The 14949-nt window shown below is 46.5% G+C and overlaps 1 protein-coding gene across 1 annotated transcript in view; it reads right to left on the bottom strand.

Moving 5' to 3' along the window:
• Window positions 1-14949, bottom strand: part of SYN3 (synapsin III) — a 282703-nt gene that overhangs the window by 238459 nt on the left and 29295 nt on the right. The gene's annotated exons all lie outside the window — the stretch shown is intronic.

The following is a 14949-nucleotide window of genomic DNA, read 5'->3' on the forward strand; positions in this document are numbered from 1 at the left end:
TTTCCCCGCTGCTACAATACAGACTCTGTTCCCAGATAGTCACGTCTGGGGCACCACCACCATGAGGACCCAGGGCATAAGAACAAGGCATCTTGATTAAGACACAGTGAGACCTTTGTTTCTGGACCCCATTTTCCACATGGCCTGGCTCATTCCAATGACTCAGCTCACATTTTTTAAATTAGAGGATATATTTTCTTTCAAGGCAGATCCAGGGCTAAGCTGCTGTAGGGGTCTCTGAAGACAATAGGTGCTAAATAATTCAGAGATAAATGTTTTGCTCTGTGCTCTATTCTGACACCACACAGGGGAAGACTGAAACACCTGCTGCAAATACCCTCGGAAACAGATTCAATAGTGTTTTTAATTTACACTTGGTGTTTCTGAGCCTTTGGGAAGTAGAGGCCACCATACTGAGCAGAAAAGAGATATTAGTCTCACCCTGGAGCCCCTGAAGTTTCAAGCAACTAGGAATTATTTATACTATGGAAGTACCTGTAGGCCACGTTCATGGTCAGAGCCCCATTGCATTAGACACCGCATCAACACACAGCATGAAACAGGCCCTGTCCCAAAGAACTTACAACAGCCAAAAGGTGGGAGAAAGGAAGTTATATCCCCATTTGACAAAGGGGGAACTAGAGAGCGAGAGATTAAGGGCCAGATTTTCAAAAGCAATCACGACCCAGCAGGTCCCACTGAGAACAATGTGAGCTGCTAAGTCTTGCCCTCTTTTGCAAATCTGGCCATACAAGTGATTTGCTGAGGGTCACACCAGGAGCCTGTGACATAGCCAGGATTGGAACCCAGATCTCAAGTCCCAATACCATGTCTTAACCATAAGACCCATCACAGGTCTTCCTTTGGTGCCTCAGCAATGCCATTCTAGCCTATCCAATGAAGTCACTTATGAACAATGCAAGGCATCTTTCATCACCCTAGAGGCTGCGTGGGCTGCCTCACAGTGTTCCCAGCCTACTGGCTTGAGAGATCAAAACAGGAATCATCTAAGTCATCCTGCCTCCCCCCCGTCCCATGTCAGCATGGATTACTGACCACTGGTCTAACTGGCCAGCACTTTATTATAAAGCATGCAGGATGTTGACAGAGTCAGATTGCTGCATTATAATTAGGCTATGCAGGGTGTAGGTTGAGTGGTTTGGTTTCCAATCTCAGTAAATTAGCATGTAAACAGATATTTTGGACGGAAAAACTTGTGGCTCCATGCTAGCAGAACAAACCCTAGGGAGGATTTACAATGGTAAGAAACGTGAATGCTGCAGCTTGTGCAGGGGGGAAAGGAAGTGCTATAATAGCTCAGTAGATGCCTTCTGCTTTTAAAAGAAATTCCCCTTAGTGCATCTTTCTCTGTGATTAGTGAGCTGCACACTTGTGGGAAGCAATATTTCCTGGGTAAAAGGGCATTAGAAACACATAAAAAAGCCCTCTGCTTTCTGCTCCAGCCCCAGTGAGATTGAAATCTCACCTTCAGCCCCGTAATGGTAGAAACCTCAGATGTCTCCTCTCACAAATTTGTTTAGAAAGATTAAAAGCTTGCTTTTCAGAGAATCCAAGCATCCCCCCCGTGACGTGCTTGGGGGAAGCAAGTGCTCCATTCCCAGTCTGATACATACACAGCACATCCTTTATGGGGATCAGACGCAAAGGCCTGGTGTTGAAAAGCATCAGCTCTCTGGTCCCTATGTTATATGTGTAAAGAGCATTTCGTGAGAAGCCAGCATGCAGTACTTGTGTCCCCATATTCTTGTGAACCGTTTATCAGAGTAAGTCTACAAAAGTGGCCCCAAAGGAGCCTGCTCACACAGTAGTATAAGCACCTCTCAGCCTCCTAAACTTCAAGGGCCCAGTTCATCCCTGTGTTAGTACAGACACTGAAGGGAGGCAGCTTGCACCCTGCCTTATTCAGGGGCTGCAGGAGCTCATATGGCCCCCAGTGCTGACTTAAATTGTGTTCCTGCTCTATTGGCCACCTGGGAGGGTTGCCAATTTTGTAATATTTAAAAACCGGACACTCCAGCAAGAGTTCCAGAACCTCCCCTGCCCTGCCCCTTCCCCCGAGGCCCCACTCCCTGTTCACTCCTCTTTACCCCTACCTCCATTGCTCACTGCTTTTGTCCTCTCCCCTCTCCCTGTGTGGGTCAGGAGGGACTCACTTGCAGAGCCGGGGCTGAGAGCTGCATCCGCCCGATGCAGGTAGGAGGTGGTCCTGGCTGAATAGGAGCTGGCGGAGGTGATGACTCTGGTCCTCCCCACCTCCCCTGCCTGCAATAACTGGACTTTGGGTATCCGGTCAGTAGGTCTGACTGACACTATCAGGTCCCCTTTTTGACCGGACTTTGTGGTCAAAAAACGGACACCTGGCCACCCTACCATCTGGATAGGCCCCCTTTGCTCCAATAGAGGTGTTGCTGGGGAATTCCCTGGAGACTGAAGCTTATTCTTGTCCAGCGGCTGCTTTGTGCTGGCCTTGGTGAATCCATATCTGAATCACAGAAAGGCCATGGCACAACCATGGAATCAGCCCCCAGATGTATAGTGGAGATTTCCAAGATCAGTAGAAAAAGATCAAAATTCATAGGGATCATTTTTTCCTAGAAGTCTATAGGACATTATGGTAAAGCCTCTGAAAGTGAGCTACAGTTGGCCATTTCCTTACTCCCATACACATTTAACTTTACCTGATTACTTTTGTTTTTATATTAAAACAACTCCAAAGGAGCATTTGGTGCTCACTTCATCAACCAGTCAATATGCTCAAAACTGGAATCCTGGATATGCCTTTACCCCCAGGCTTGTCTCTTCCTTGGGTTTTTTTTTTCCTTGTTGCTTTTATGTCCTGGAGAGAAGGTGCTTATAAGAACCACTTCAGTGGGCACTGCAGTGGTAGCCACAAGATTCGTGGTGTATGTAGATGGAAGGGGATGCTGCAGAGAACCTTCCATTTTCTTGATGGGTTGTAGAGCACTCCACAAAAGGGTTGAGATCTGCTTGACTTGCCTGGGTATACAGGATCAGGCAGAGAATCCCAAAGGATCTCTTGTTCAGGTGCAGTCTCAGCAGGCAGGATACCTGAACGTAACATACATTGCCAAAAGCTAGGTTTGTTACCTGTCCTGAAGATGTTCTGGACAGGGATGGCAGTATCCCATTGTCTACTTACGAAGGATGAGATAGCATGAGTCAGAGTGTTGCAGGGGGAAGAGGGGAGTGGCGACTGGAAAATCTGAAGCTGTTTCAATATGTCAGTTGGCTGAATGAGTGGGGTTATGTCCCATTTTTTCAGCCTGTTGGAAGCACAGTATTTTGTGTTAAATGTATTTTATGGCACTTCTTCAGGCTATTTCACAAAATGGCTACTGCAGTAAATAATTTTCAAGGACAAGAAGAGATCGAGGAAATGTGCCGCAAGGTGTCTTGCAAGAGACCTCACTGGAGTAACCATAAGAAATGTCCCTGTGATCTCTTGCAGTGTGTCTGGAAGTAACTCAGCAGCCATCACCTCAGCACTGCACCCGTGGAGAAGCCACACTCCCACGGCAGCTGGAGTCAACAGAATCATTGCTGGCTGCATTTCGGGTTGAAGGCTAAAAGGTTTGATGGCTAAAAGCAGCAGCCCATGTGGGTGGAGCAGGTTCATTAGCCAGCAGGGATATCCCTACAAGGCAGCCTGAGATGTTCCTTGTGTTGCCTTTTCATTTAATTCAAAACAAATATTATTTCTGAACTAAAAAGCAGAGAGAGAATCCCAAACTATTGATCTGACTTTGCTCACTTGCCCCAGTGTGATTTTTATCATGAAAGAAAGTCTGTGTTGGTTACATTTGCCTACCATATCCTGGATGAGTTAGTGGTGTTGCTCCTTCAAGTGACCAGATAAGAGGCCAGTGAGGGGGAAGAGGAGCACTAAGGCCAGAGCCTGAATCCCATAGCTATCGGCATGAATTCATGCATCTACGGCACCATTGTGTTAGATGTATGCTTAGCCTATTAGAGTTTTTTGAGGAGCAATCTAGATCTTCCTTGTTTCAAGTCAAACAGGGTGGGAGGTTTAACAGCTCCAAGCAAAAGAATTCATACAGGATAGAGGATGGAGTGTCGCCATGTTTTATGAGCAAATTTCCTGGGAGCCTTTCCATTAACTTCGATGGGTTTTGGATCAGGCCCCTGACAGCATCCAATCCAACAAACTCAGGTTAGCTTTATTGGCCGCCCATTTCTTCTCACTATAGCTTCAGGCTGCATTTCCTGCCCCACACTCCTAGTCTGCAGTGGGGGCCTGAACAAAAAAAATGTGATGCAAGAACCATGGTGGGAGAAAAATGGAAAGAGGGGAAAAAAGTGAAAACGGAGGAAGAAAGAGTAGCAGGAGGAGGAGAGAAGTGAGTGAATCAAATAGAAGACTAAAAGGATTAAATTATGGAATCTCCCAATTCCTTTCTTTGTCATCCAAATACAAACAGAGATATCTCTTGAGTCTTTTGGGAATCAAAGCATGTAATTTCCTCCAAGATTAACCTAGAAAATGCCAGGCTGCAACCCTCTTGATTGGATGAGGGTGGACCTCACGGAGTGAGGTTAGCCACTCAAAGAATTCCCTGTGTCAAAGGGTCTGGGGGCCCGGGTGATGCACAAGGCCCTCACTGTATGTCCGCATTGTCTCCTACGTAAAAGGGGTTGGGACTGGGAAAAAGGAGACAGTTTCCAAGATACTAGCAAGCAGGCTGCGGAATGTCCAGATACCCCTCCAGCCCCTATGACAATACAAAGGGAGTAAATAGTGCATTTTTATTGGTTTGCCTTTTTAATGGATAAAAATGCGCAAGGCTTTCCGCTCTCTAGCCCAGCTCCCCAGTTCTCCCAGATTAGAAATTTCCACCTACAAACGATATGGATTTCCAAGTTTGGTCAATTACTGATCACACAAAGCCTTGTGGGAGGGGGAGGAAATGGTTACCCCAGGAGTTGAGTGCCTTGGGACAATCAGGTCTATTCTACACAACTGCTGCAATCTAGAGACCTTTATGTATCATTCAGACACAGAAGGGATACGTTATTGTTTAATATTCACTGTGCAGTAACACCTAGTGGCCCCTACTGAGATCAGGGCGCACCTGTCCTAGGTGCTATAGAAACTCACAAGAAGAGAGGGGCCATGCCTTGAAAAGCTGACAATTTAAATAGACAAGACCAAATGGGAGAAAGGATGAATTATTATCCCCATTTTACAGATAGGGAATGGGGGCACAGAAAGATTAAGTGGCCGCCCAAGGTGAGACAGGGAGGCAGTGGGAGAAGCGGGAAGAGATCTCTCATGTCCCAGGCTGGCATTTTAGCCACAAGACCATCCTTTCCTGCACATTGTAAAATAATCCCTTTTGCATTTTTATTTTCAGGGTTCATAGTGATCATCAGCAGTTCAGCAACACAAGACGGGCCCAGGCTGCTGCTACACAAAAACACTAGAGCCTTATAATCACAAGCTAGCCATCACTGTCCGCTGAAAAAAATGAGTCTGTCAATGGACCTCCATCCACAGCAGATCATCCCTGCCCTTTGTATAGTGCCCATCACTGTAGTATCTAAGCACTTCCAACCCCGCCCCCTGGTAAATTAAGATTCCTGCAACTCTGTCTGCCTCCTGCATCACTTATTGCTGATGAAACAGGGCTAACTAGAGACAGTGGAATTCTTCAAGAGCAAATGGGTCTGTTATTAACTAACACTACACTTGATCTTTCTCTTTGCATTTTTCCAAGGTTGTAAGTATATGAAGGATGCCTTGCTGTAGGTCAGCATCACAGCCATATTCCTTCAAGTCACAGAAAACTGGAAGGGCCTCCTTCCGAGCTGCTGCTTAAATCAGCGTAGGCCAGGGGTGGCCAACCTGAGCCTGAGAAGGAGCCAGAAGTTACCAATGTACATTGCCAAAGAGTTACAGTAATACGTCAGCAGCCCCACCACCTCCTGCCCACCAGCAGCCCTGCTGATCAGCACCTCCCCCTCCCTTCCGCCCGCCGCGATCAGTGTTTCACAGCATACAGGAGGCTCTGGGATGGAGGGGGGAGGAGCAAGGATGCAGCAGGTTTGGGGAGGGGGCGGGAAGGGGCAGGGGCCTTGGGGTAAGAGGTGGAGTTGGGGCAGTGCCTGGGGTTGAGCAGTGGAAAGTTGGCACCTGTAGCTCCAGCTCCGGAGTCAGAACCTATGCAAGGAGCCGCATATTAACTCTGAAGAGCCGCATGCAGCTCCGGAGCCACAGGTTGACCACCCCTGGTGTAGGCACTGCTGTGACACATGAGGCAGCAAGTTTAGTTTACATACAATTTAAAACTGAACATTGCTAGCAGGTTTCCTTGTTGCTAAATCTAGATGGCAGAGCCTGGAGCTGTTTGGAGGGGTATCATTTTGTAAGGGTTCGTACTGTATTCCACTTTTGCTTTGAAGTGAAATGCATGTACAGCACCTTTGAGAGTTAGGAACAAGGGAACCAAAATAACTCAAAAGCAAAACTCAATCAAAGCTGCTGTGTTTTAGGCAGAAATGATGTAAGTGCCTGGGTTCATTTGCAGGTCACTAAAAGGCTTACAAACCTTGAGAAACCTGGCTGAATTTCTTAGGTTTGCCCAGGTCTAGACAAGACACGCTGAGGTGAAATACCGTATATTTAAAAGGATTCTGGTAAAGTAATTAACACCCCAAATTTGACTTGCATTAGCATATTTGTAACCTGGTAGGGAATATTTGCCAGATAAGGATGAGGTGCAAGAAAGGAAATATTCAGTGCCGTTTAGAGTTGGTCAACTAATGAAAACTCAGGTTTGCAGATATGTTTGTGAATATAAATATCCTTCTTTATTTATGAGTATTCAAATGACAGCTGTTTAGTTACGAATTACTCACAACCTGTGTCACCAATGCATGTTTGAAGGGCATTATTTGCTATTCTCAATTCACTATTTGTTATTCTCCTGTTCGAAAATTTAGGATGTCCAATCAGGGAACACAAACAAAGCCTTGCAAATTAAGCAACCAACTTCTACGTTCAAATTCCAAATATCAGCACTGGACACTTCTGCACTACCACTTATGTCGGTATAATTTATATCACTCACGGGTATGAATAAGTCTCCCTCCTGAGTGACATAAGTCGCACGGACCCAAGTGCTGGTGTGGACAGTGCCATGTCAGTGGGGGAGCTTCTCCTGCCAGCACAGCTGCTGCTGCTCATTGGGGATGGATTAATTAAATTGACAAGAGAGCTCTCTCCTGATAGCTTAGAGCAGCTCCACTACAGAGCTTACAGTGGTGCAGCTGCGCCACTGAAAGCTCTCTAATGTAGCTATAGCCTTAGTGAATAATCTGTAGGCCAACAATTGTTTGCTTATGACTAAGGCTACGTTTTAGTCACAGGTATTTTTAGTAAAAGTCATAGACAGGTCACGGGCAGTAAACAAAAATTCATTATACTATACCCCTAACTAAAACTTGGGCCGGGGGGCTGCGGCTGCTCTCAGGGGGCAGTCCATGGGCGTCACAGGTGCTTGTGGGGTTTGGCCCGGGACCCCCGCTGGTGCTAGGAGGGGGACCGGGCAGCAGCGCGCAACCTGGGAGCTCCGCTGATGGTGGGGGGCAGGGTTGGCAGGGCTGGCAGGCTCCCTACCCAGCTCCACATGTCCCTGCAGCTCCTAGGGGGAAGGAAGGCAAGGGAGGCTCTCTGCACTGCCCCGGCCATGAGTTCCAGCTCCATAGCTCCCATTGGCCAGGAACCACAGCCAATGGGAGCTGTGGGGGTGGCACCTGTGGGCAGAGGCAGGGTGCAGAGCCCCCTGGTCCCTCCACCTAGGAGCTGCAGGGACATGCTGGCTGCTTCCCCAACCCTCTGCCCCAGCCCTGAGCCACCTCCCACTCCCAAACTGCCCCAGCGGCAGCTGGGTCGGGGCTGCCTGATCTGCTTGGACCGGCCGTGTCGGCCGCTGCAGAAATCATGGGCGTCACGGAAAATCACCAAATCCGTGACTTCCGTGACCTCTGTGACAGACACACAGCCTTACTTATGACATTCACAGAATGTTTCCAAATAGTAAATGTATTTGCAAAAAGAAGGGAACTAGTTTGCAAAGTGGCCGGATTTACCAAACTCAATATTAGATTAACATTATTTGACCACTGGTAGTCCTGGACTAGTAACATATTTAAGGTTCAATATCCCATGGACTAGGACTAGAAATGGATTTTTTTTAGCCCAGTAAACTGCAGCTGGTAATTTCCTCTTCCTAATGTGATCCAGCACTTTATTCCAAGCTCTGACAAGCCCTGCAAGCCTTATTTTACAAAAAAGTGTTATTTTAGATAGCTTGGAAAGGGTTCGGTTATGAATAAATCATAATTTCTCTTCTCTTCCAAGTCCAGGAGTTTGGCGCCATTATGTTAAGACAGCCTGGCTTTAGAGATGGAGGGAAATGAAAAACAACAATTCAATTTTGTAACACTCACATTGTCCTTTATGGCTTTGTCCTGTGAAAATGGCACAAATTCTTGATGGGGTGGAAGCATTTTAAGCAAGAAAGCATGTAATTCTGATAGTATTGGATTAGCTTGGAATGAGGACAAAACACACCTATTGTTCTGAAAAGTGACATGGGATAGTTAGCAAATAAAAGTGAGCAGGGACCTTGTTACTACAGCTGGCACAAAAAGCAATGTTTTCATGGTACTTTATTAATGGGCTTAAAAGGTATGCATGTGTATTTCCAAAGTATGCTGTTTAAACAAAGCATTAGGGTGGGGAAGTGAGTACAACTTCACGGGCAACGGGAGTTAACAATTCACAGTTCTCAAATCTTGTTTCAGCTTTGGAAAAAACCACTCGAGCAAGGGGGGGATTTTACTGAACGCTGATCTGGGCAAGGAAGTTGCCAGAGGTGGGACACTTTCCTCCTGGATGAGGTCATGATCCTGGATTTGGCTGATTTGTAGTAACATGGAGTTCTGCCACTCCATTTCCTCATGTTCCGTGTGTGTGTGTGTGTGTGTGTGTGTGTGTGTGTGTGTGTGTGTGTTGTGTGTGTGTGTGTGTGTGTGTGTGTGTGTGTGTGTGTGTGTGAGAGAGAGAGAGAGAGAGAGAGAGAGAGAGAGAGAGAGAGAGAGAGAGAGAACTTCCATGCCCTGGCAACAAATGCAGGTTTGACATGGAGGTTGCAGGGTCTCTAAAAATACTTCTCTTCCAGGGCAGCAAATGCTTCCAAACAGACTGCTTACCTAGCTCAAATGAGACTGCTTGCCCAGCTCTAAACCTGTAGGGTGCATGGCTGGGACAGGGACCCTCAGTGAGAAAAAAAGAATGGCATTTTCTCTGCTGTGGATGGAGATCCATTGGCAGACTCATTTTTGCAGGTGGCTATGATGGCTAGTTTGTCAAAAAACAGAGCAACCCAACTAGAGTCATCCCCCAATACTGCACTAAGCAGAGTAAAGATACACTTCTTTGGGAGGTGCTGGAAGGGCGTCTTGGAGAGAAATAGAAGCTCTTGTGCAAATTTTTGCCACCATATCAAAGGGAGAGTTGGGTCATTTTCCTGCCTTTGATGGAATCCACCCTTCTTTTGCTACGGCTGCCACATCCCTGCCAGAGTGGATTGAGTTATATAGCAAAAAGAAAAGGAGTACTTGTGGCACCTTAGAGACTAACCAATTTATTTGAGCATAAGCTTTCGTGAGCTACAGCTCACTTCATCGGATGAAGTGAGCTGTAGCTCACGAAAGCTCATGCTCAAATAAATTGGTTAGTCTCTAAGGTGCCACAAGTCCTCCTTTTCTTTTTGCGAATACAGACTAACACGGCTGTTACTCTGAAACCTGAGTTATATAGGACTCACAAATATTTCAAGAGCAAATATTTAGCCTTTGAAAAATGGCAGGGTATGCCAAGTGTCAGGTATTAACAAAGGTTTGCAGATGAAGGTGTGGATTCCCATTACAGGTCTTTATACCCTCCAGCCCATCACTACAAGAGAGACAAGTTCAGGGCTGTGCTGTAGTATCAGTAGACTTAGCAGAATTTTAAAGAAACAAATTATACTATTTTCCAATTAAGTGCACTTAACATACTTAGACTGTAAGCTCTTTGCAGCAGGGACTGTTTTTGTTCTGTATTAGCATAGTGCCTAACACAATGGGATCTGGGTCCATGACTGGGGCTCCTAGGTGCTCTGCAATACAAATAAGTTGCCTATCCAGCTATATTGCCACCTTCTTGGGTTACAAGAAAGTGTTTTTGTTTTCAAAAAGGGAAATCAGTGGACAGGTTCCCCAGTCTCCCACCCTTCCTGTCTGCAAACAATGAGGCCTCATTACATGGGGTTTGTCACAGGTTATGGGGGAAAGTTTTGTGGCAGTCCCATGTTAAAATACTGATAGCTCTTCGCTTGTTGTTACTTATTTCTAGTGACTGTTTTCTGGTCCAGTTAACTCTTCCAGCACGAGGGAGGAGGAAGGAAAGGACCATTTATCAACACAAAAATGCTGCAGAGTCAGCTATTTTGGCAGGCAAAGAGGGGTTGGAAAAGGTTTTAAATTTGATACCTCTTCAAAAATAAAATGAACAAAACAGTGGTAACAATAGGTTATTGTTCACTCCGAAGATTCTGGGACTAGTTCCATGTGTGAGGCAACCAGAGTGGCCAGCCACAATCCCCAGACAGTCATCTTTTCTCAAGGCAAACACTGCTGCTCAGGTGGGGCAGTCTGAGCTGGTATTTCATCAGATTGATACTAGGAAGAAGAAACCGGTTCCTCAGAATGTACAGCAGTTTAACTGAGATCAGAATAGGGCCTAATCAACATTGTCTTTCAGTGTTGTGGTCACTGGACCAGATTCTGATCTCAATTATACCTGTGGAAATCCTGAGTGACGCTACTGCCTTCATTCACCCACGTGAATAAGATTAGAAGCTAGCCCTCTTACTGTAAATGCTTCCAGGCAAGGCACAAATCTTACTATATTTTATAAAGACCCACATACATTTGTGGAATATTGTGGAAACTTCTTTTGCTTGCAGCTTAGAATTCCAGATATTCCCTTCTAGCCTGGTCCAGCTCTTCCCCAGTTCAGTTTTAGGTGTTTTGAGCAGTCATCTTTGGGGTGGGGGTGTATCCAGTGAAGAACCAACCCTGATTAACTCACTCCCCGGCCTTAAATAGGATTTACATATGGCGGGAATCCTTTGTTTCCCAGTTTGATCCCCACCCCCTACTAGTGGAAAAATACCAACAGTCCAATATGGTATCCAGTACCAGGTGACATGATCACACGACCCTGCAGTGTCAAAGCAGCATGCAGGAAGCTTCTCAGGAAGGTGGGAGATTAGCATCTTCAAAGACCTATTGTTCTCCCTATTGGTTTATTGACTAAGCAGCCAGACTGATTGCATTTTGTCTAGTGGGTGTTCCCCAGGTGCAAACACTTTTGCAATTGATACATAATCAATATTCCTAACTTCAGATACAGAAATGATACATACATACTAATAGGATAATCACATTTAGTCAATCATAACCTTTCCAATGATATCTCACATGACCCATTTTGCACAAAACATATCTTAAGTTGTGCCATACAATATCTCTATGAAGAATATGGGCTTCGTGCCACACCTTCCTCTTTGATTACACTGTTAGGACTAAGCAGCAGACTGGCCCCTAGGCCCCAGATGGCAGCACGGTGTATTAGACATGTGAACGGGTCCAACAGAGAGCTAGATGGATGCTGTGGTAATGGACTACCCCCTGGTGGTGTCTCCTTGATACTGCAGGGAAGTTTAGCACAAGCCAGTGACTCAGCTATTGAGCTTATTGTTACACTTGAGAAAAACCAGCAGGTGCACCAAGGTAGTAAATAAGTAAGAAAATACCAGCTAAAACAGAAGGCAGCAGTGCCAAGTGTGTGTGTGGGTGGGGGGGGGGGAGAATCATCTCTTATAGAAATGGTAGCCAGCAAAGCCCTGTTTTTGCTAGATTCGCACAAACACTAGATGCAATTGCCATCCTACCAGAGACTTTCCTACTATGTTAAAAGGCCAGTTTTCATGGGGAAAATTCCACTCATTTTCACTCTCATTTCAGGTTGGATGAAGGATCCTGTATTAGTTACTGGCCTCAGTTGCTACACCTCCACCTTGATGCAAACTCCAAGTCCATTACCCTGGGAAGGGGAGGATAGAGGAAGGGAGAGGAGGGCAGTCCTTGCTTTGTAATGAATCCCCCCTTTTGAGGCAGAAACAAGCCATGCTGTTAATGATGGGTCTGTAATGCACTCATGTCTGCCGGGAAATAAGTGGAGACTAGTGAAGGCCATTACACCCAAGATCTTGGTTTACATTTATAACAAGGGGACCAGAGTTAAAGCCAGCATTTGAGCGCTTCAGGAATGGTCCTGTGGTTAGGGTGCTACTCTAGGACTCAGCAGACCTGGGCTTTGCTACAGATTTCCTGAGTGACCTTGGGCAAGTCAGAGTCTCTCTGCTATAGTCCCCCATCTGCATAATGGGGATGATAGTCCTGCTCCATCTCAGAGGGCTGTCGTGGGTCTCCCATACAAGGGTAATGGGGGCTACAGATATACCTAAAATAAAAAAGGTTGTTGTAGGTATTTCCCGAGCATCACAAAGCAGCCAGAAAGCTGCCCCTGAGGGGCAGCTAGGGATTCCCACGACACAGGGGGAAAGTCAGTGTGATTGGTTTCATGGCACCTGCTTCCTCAAACAACACAGCACAGAGGATGTGGCAGAAGTGGGGCCAGAGCAGCCTCCTCACTACCTGCTTCTTTTGGTGGTGAAGGTGCACAATGGGAAGCAGGGCTGGACCACAGTGTCCTTACAAGTTAGCAGAATCCTTAGATAGATTCAGCCTGCAGGTAGCTCCAGGATCTGAGAAACTGAAAGGCGACTTAGCCACAGATGCCTCCTCCTCCCCATCAGCCCAGCGGCAACATGCTCTGCTCCAGCCAGCTCAATATTTTTATTCGCATTTTACAGATAAGGAAAATGAGGCACAGTGAAGGTAAGTAACGTACCTTGGGTGAGTTAAAACAACAAGTTTGTGGCAGAGCCAAGAATGTAAGCCAATGTGCCTCAGCTCCCAGATGTGTTCTTTAGCCACTAGGCAAGTTTTCCTCTCCGCTTTCAAGGATGGTATAGATGAGGAAAAGACCAATTAAAGGAAGGGAGATCTCCTCTCACAAGGGGGGCATTTTAAATCAAAATCATTATGTATTTTGTAACAGGAAAAAAGGGAATTGTAACCTGAATGTAGTTCTCTAACTTTTAACCAGAGGATGACTCAAGGAACAGCTAATCTATATTTTGTTGGTGAAAGAGAGACGCTTTTGAGCTTACACAAAAGCTCTTCTTCAGGTCCCCAAATCTGTGTAAATTCAAAAGCTTGTCTCCCTCATGAATAGAAGTTGGTCCAATAAAAGATATTAGCTCAGTCACCTTGTCTCTCTAAGATCCTTGGACCAATATGGTTACAACAATACTGCAAACAATATTTATTTTGACAGGGCTTTAAGGGAAAATCTTGAAATGGTCACCTGTCGATGAAACATGACAATTGAAATCTGACAGGTTCTAGGGAGCAAAGACACATTTCACTCAAAGACAGTGTTGCTGTTAGAGAAACCTAGTTTTAGAACATGGGTGGGCAAACTACAGCCCGTGGGCTGCGTCTGGCCCATCAGACCTTTTAATCCAGCCCTCAAGCTCCCACCCAGAAGCAGGGTTGGGGGCTTGCCTCGCTCCACACGTGCTGTGGTTCCGTGTGGCTCCCGGAAGCAGCGGCATGTCCCCTCTCCAGCCCTTATGCAGAGGGACAGCCAGGGGGCTCTGCATTGCATGCTGCCCCCATCTCAAGTGCCAGCTCTTCAGCTCCCATTGGCCAGGAACTGTGGCCAACGGGAGCTGCAAGGGTGGTTCCTGCGGACGGGGCAGCGCGCAGAGCCCCCGGCCACACCTTTGCGTAGGAGCTGGAGAAGGGGACATGCCGCTGCTTCTGGGAGCTACTTGAGGTAAGCGCCGTCTGGAGCCTGCACCCCTAACCTTCTCCTATGCCCCAACCCCCTGCTCCAGCCCTGATCCCCCTCCCGCCCTCCAAACCCCTCAGTCCCAGTGTGGAGCACCCTCCTGCACCTCAAACCCCTCACCCTCAGCCGCACCCCTAGCCGGAGCCTTCACCCCCTGCTGCACCCCAACCCCCAGTGTCATGAGCATTCATGAACATTCACACAATTTTCATACGCAGATGTGGCCCTCAGGCCAAAAGGTTTGCCCACCCCTGTTTTAGAGGTAAGCTCTTTATCTGAGGTCATTTAGATGGAACGTAGGTAATGAGATATTTCTTTAACTGGAGTTGAAAGTAAAATGATCTTGAAGGAATTTTGTGCAATCTTTATCGCTGGCATTTAAAATTTCCACCATTGTTGGAAATATACAACCACTTCTTCTGTTTTCTCTTGCTGAAGTGATTGCCTGGGTTAGCTGGAGAACCCCTTTATCCCTCTTTCTTTCTCAGATAATGTTCTTATTTACCTAGCTCCAGTTCTGAAACGAGTTTGGAGTTGCTGGTCTGACAGAGTGGAACCATTCCCTCAGCAATTGCCCTTGCAGTGCCCAGGGATCGGCTGGACACTGGGGAGGACAAAGAACAAGAAAGCAAAAGCAATTTAATCTTTGACCATCACTTCCAGGTTTCAGCTGGGAACTAAAGGGCGGGAGGTAGTGGGGAGATAATGAAATCCTGCAGGAAAGGTCATTTACAACTTTCCTGATGAGGCTGAAGTGAGCAAGTACAACACAATCCCATATAACCAAAATCTGGGTAACCCAAATACTCACGTGTTCCCCAGGGTTATATTCTTTTTTCCTGTAAGGGAGTCTC

This window comes from Chelonia mydas, chromosome 1 (genome assembly GCF_015237465.2).
Source record: "Chelonia mydas isolate rCheMyd1 chromosome 1, rCheMyd1.pri.v2, whole genome shotgun sequence".
Taxonomy (NCBI): Eukaryota; Metazoa; Chordata; order Testudines; family Cheloniidae; genus Chelonia; species Chelonia mydas.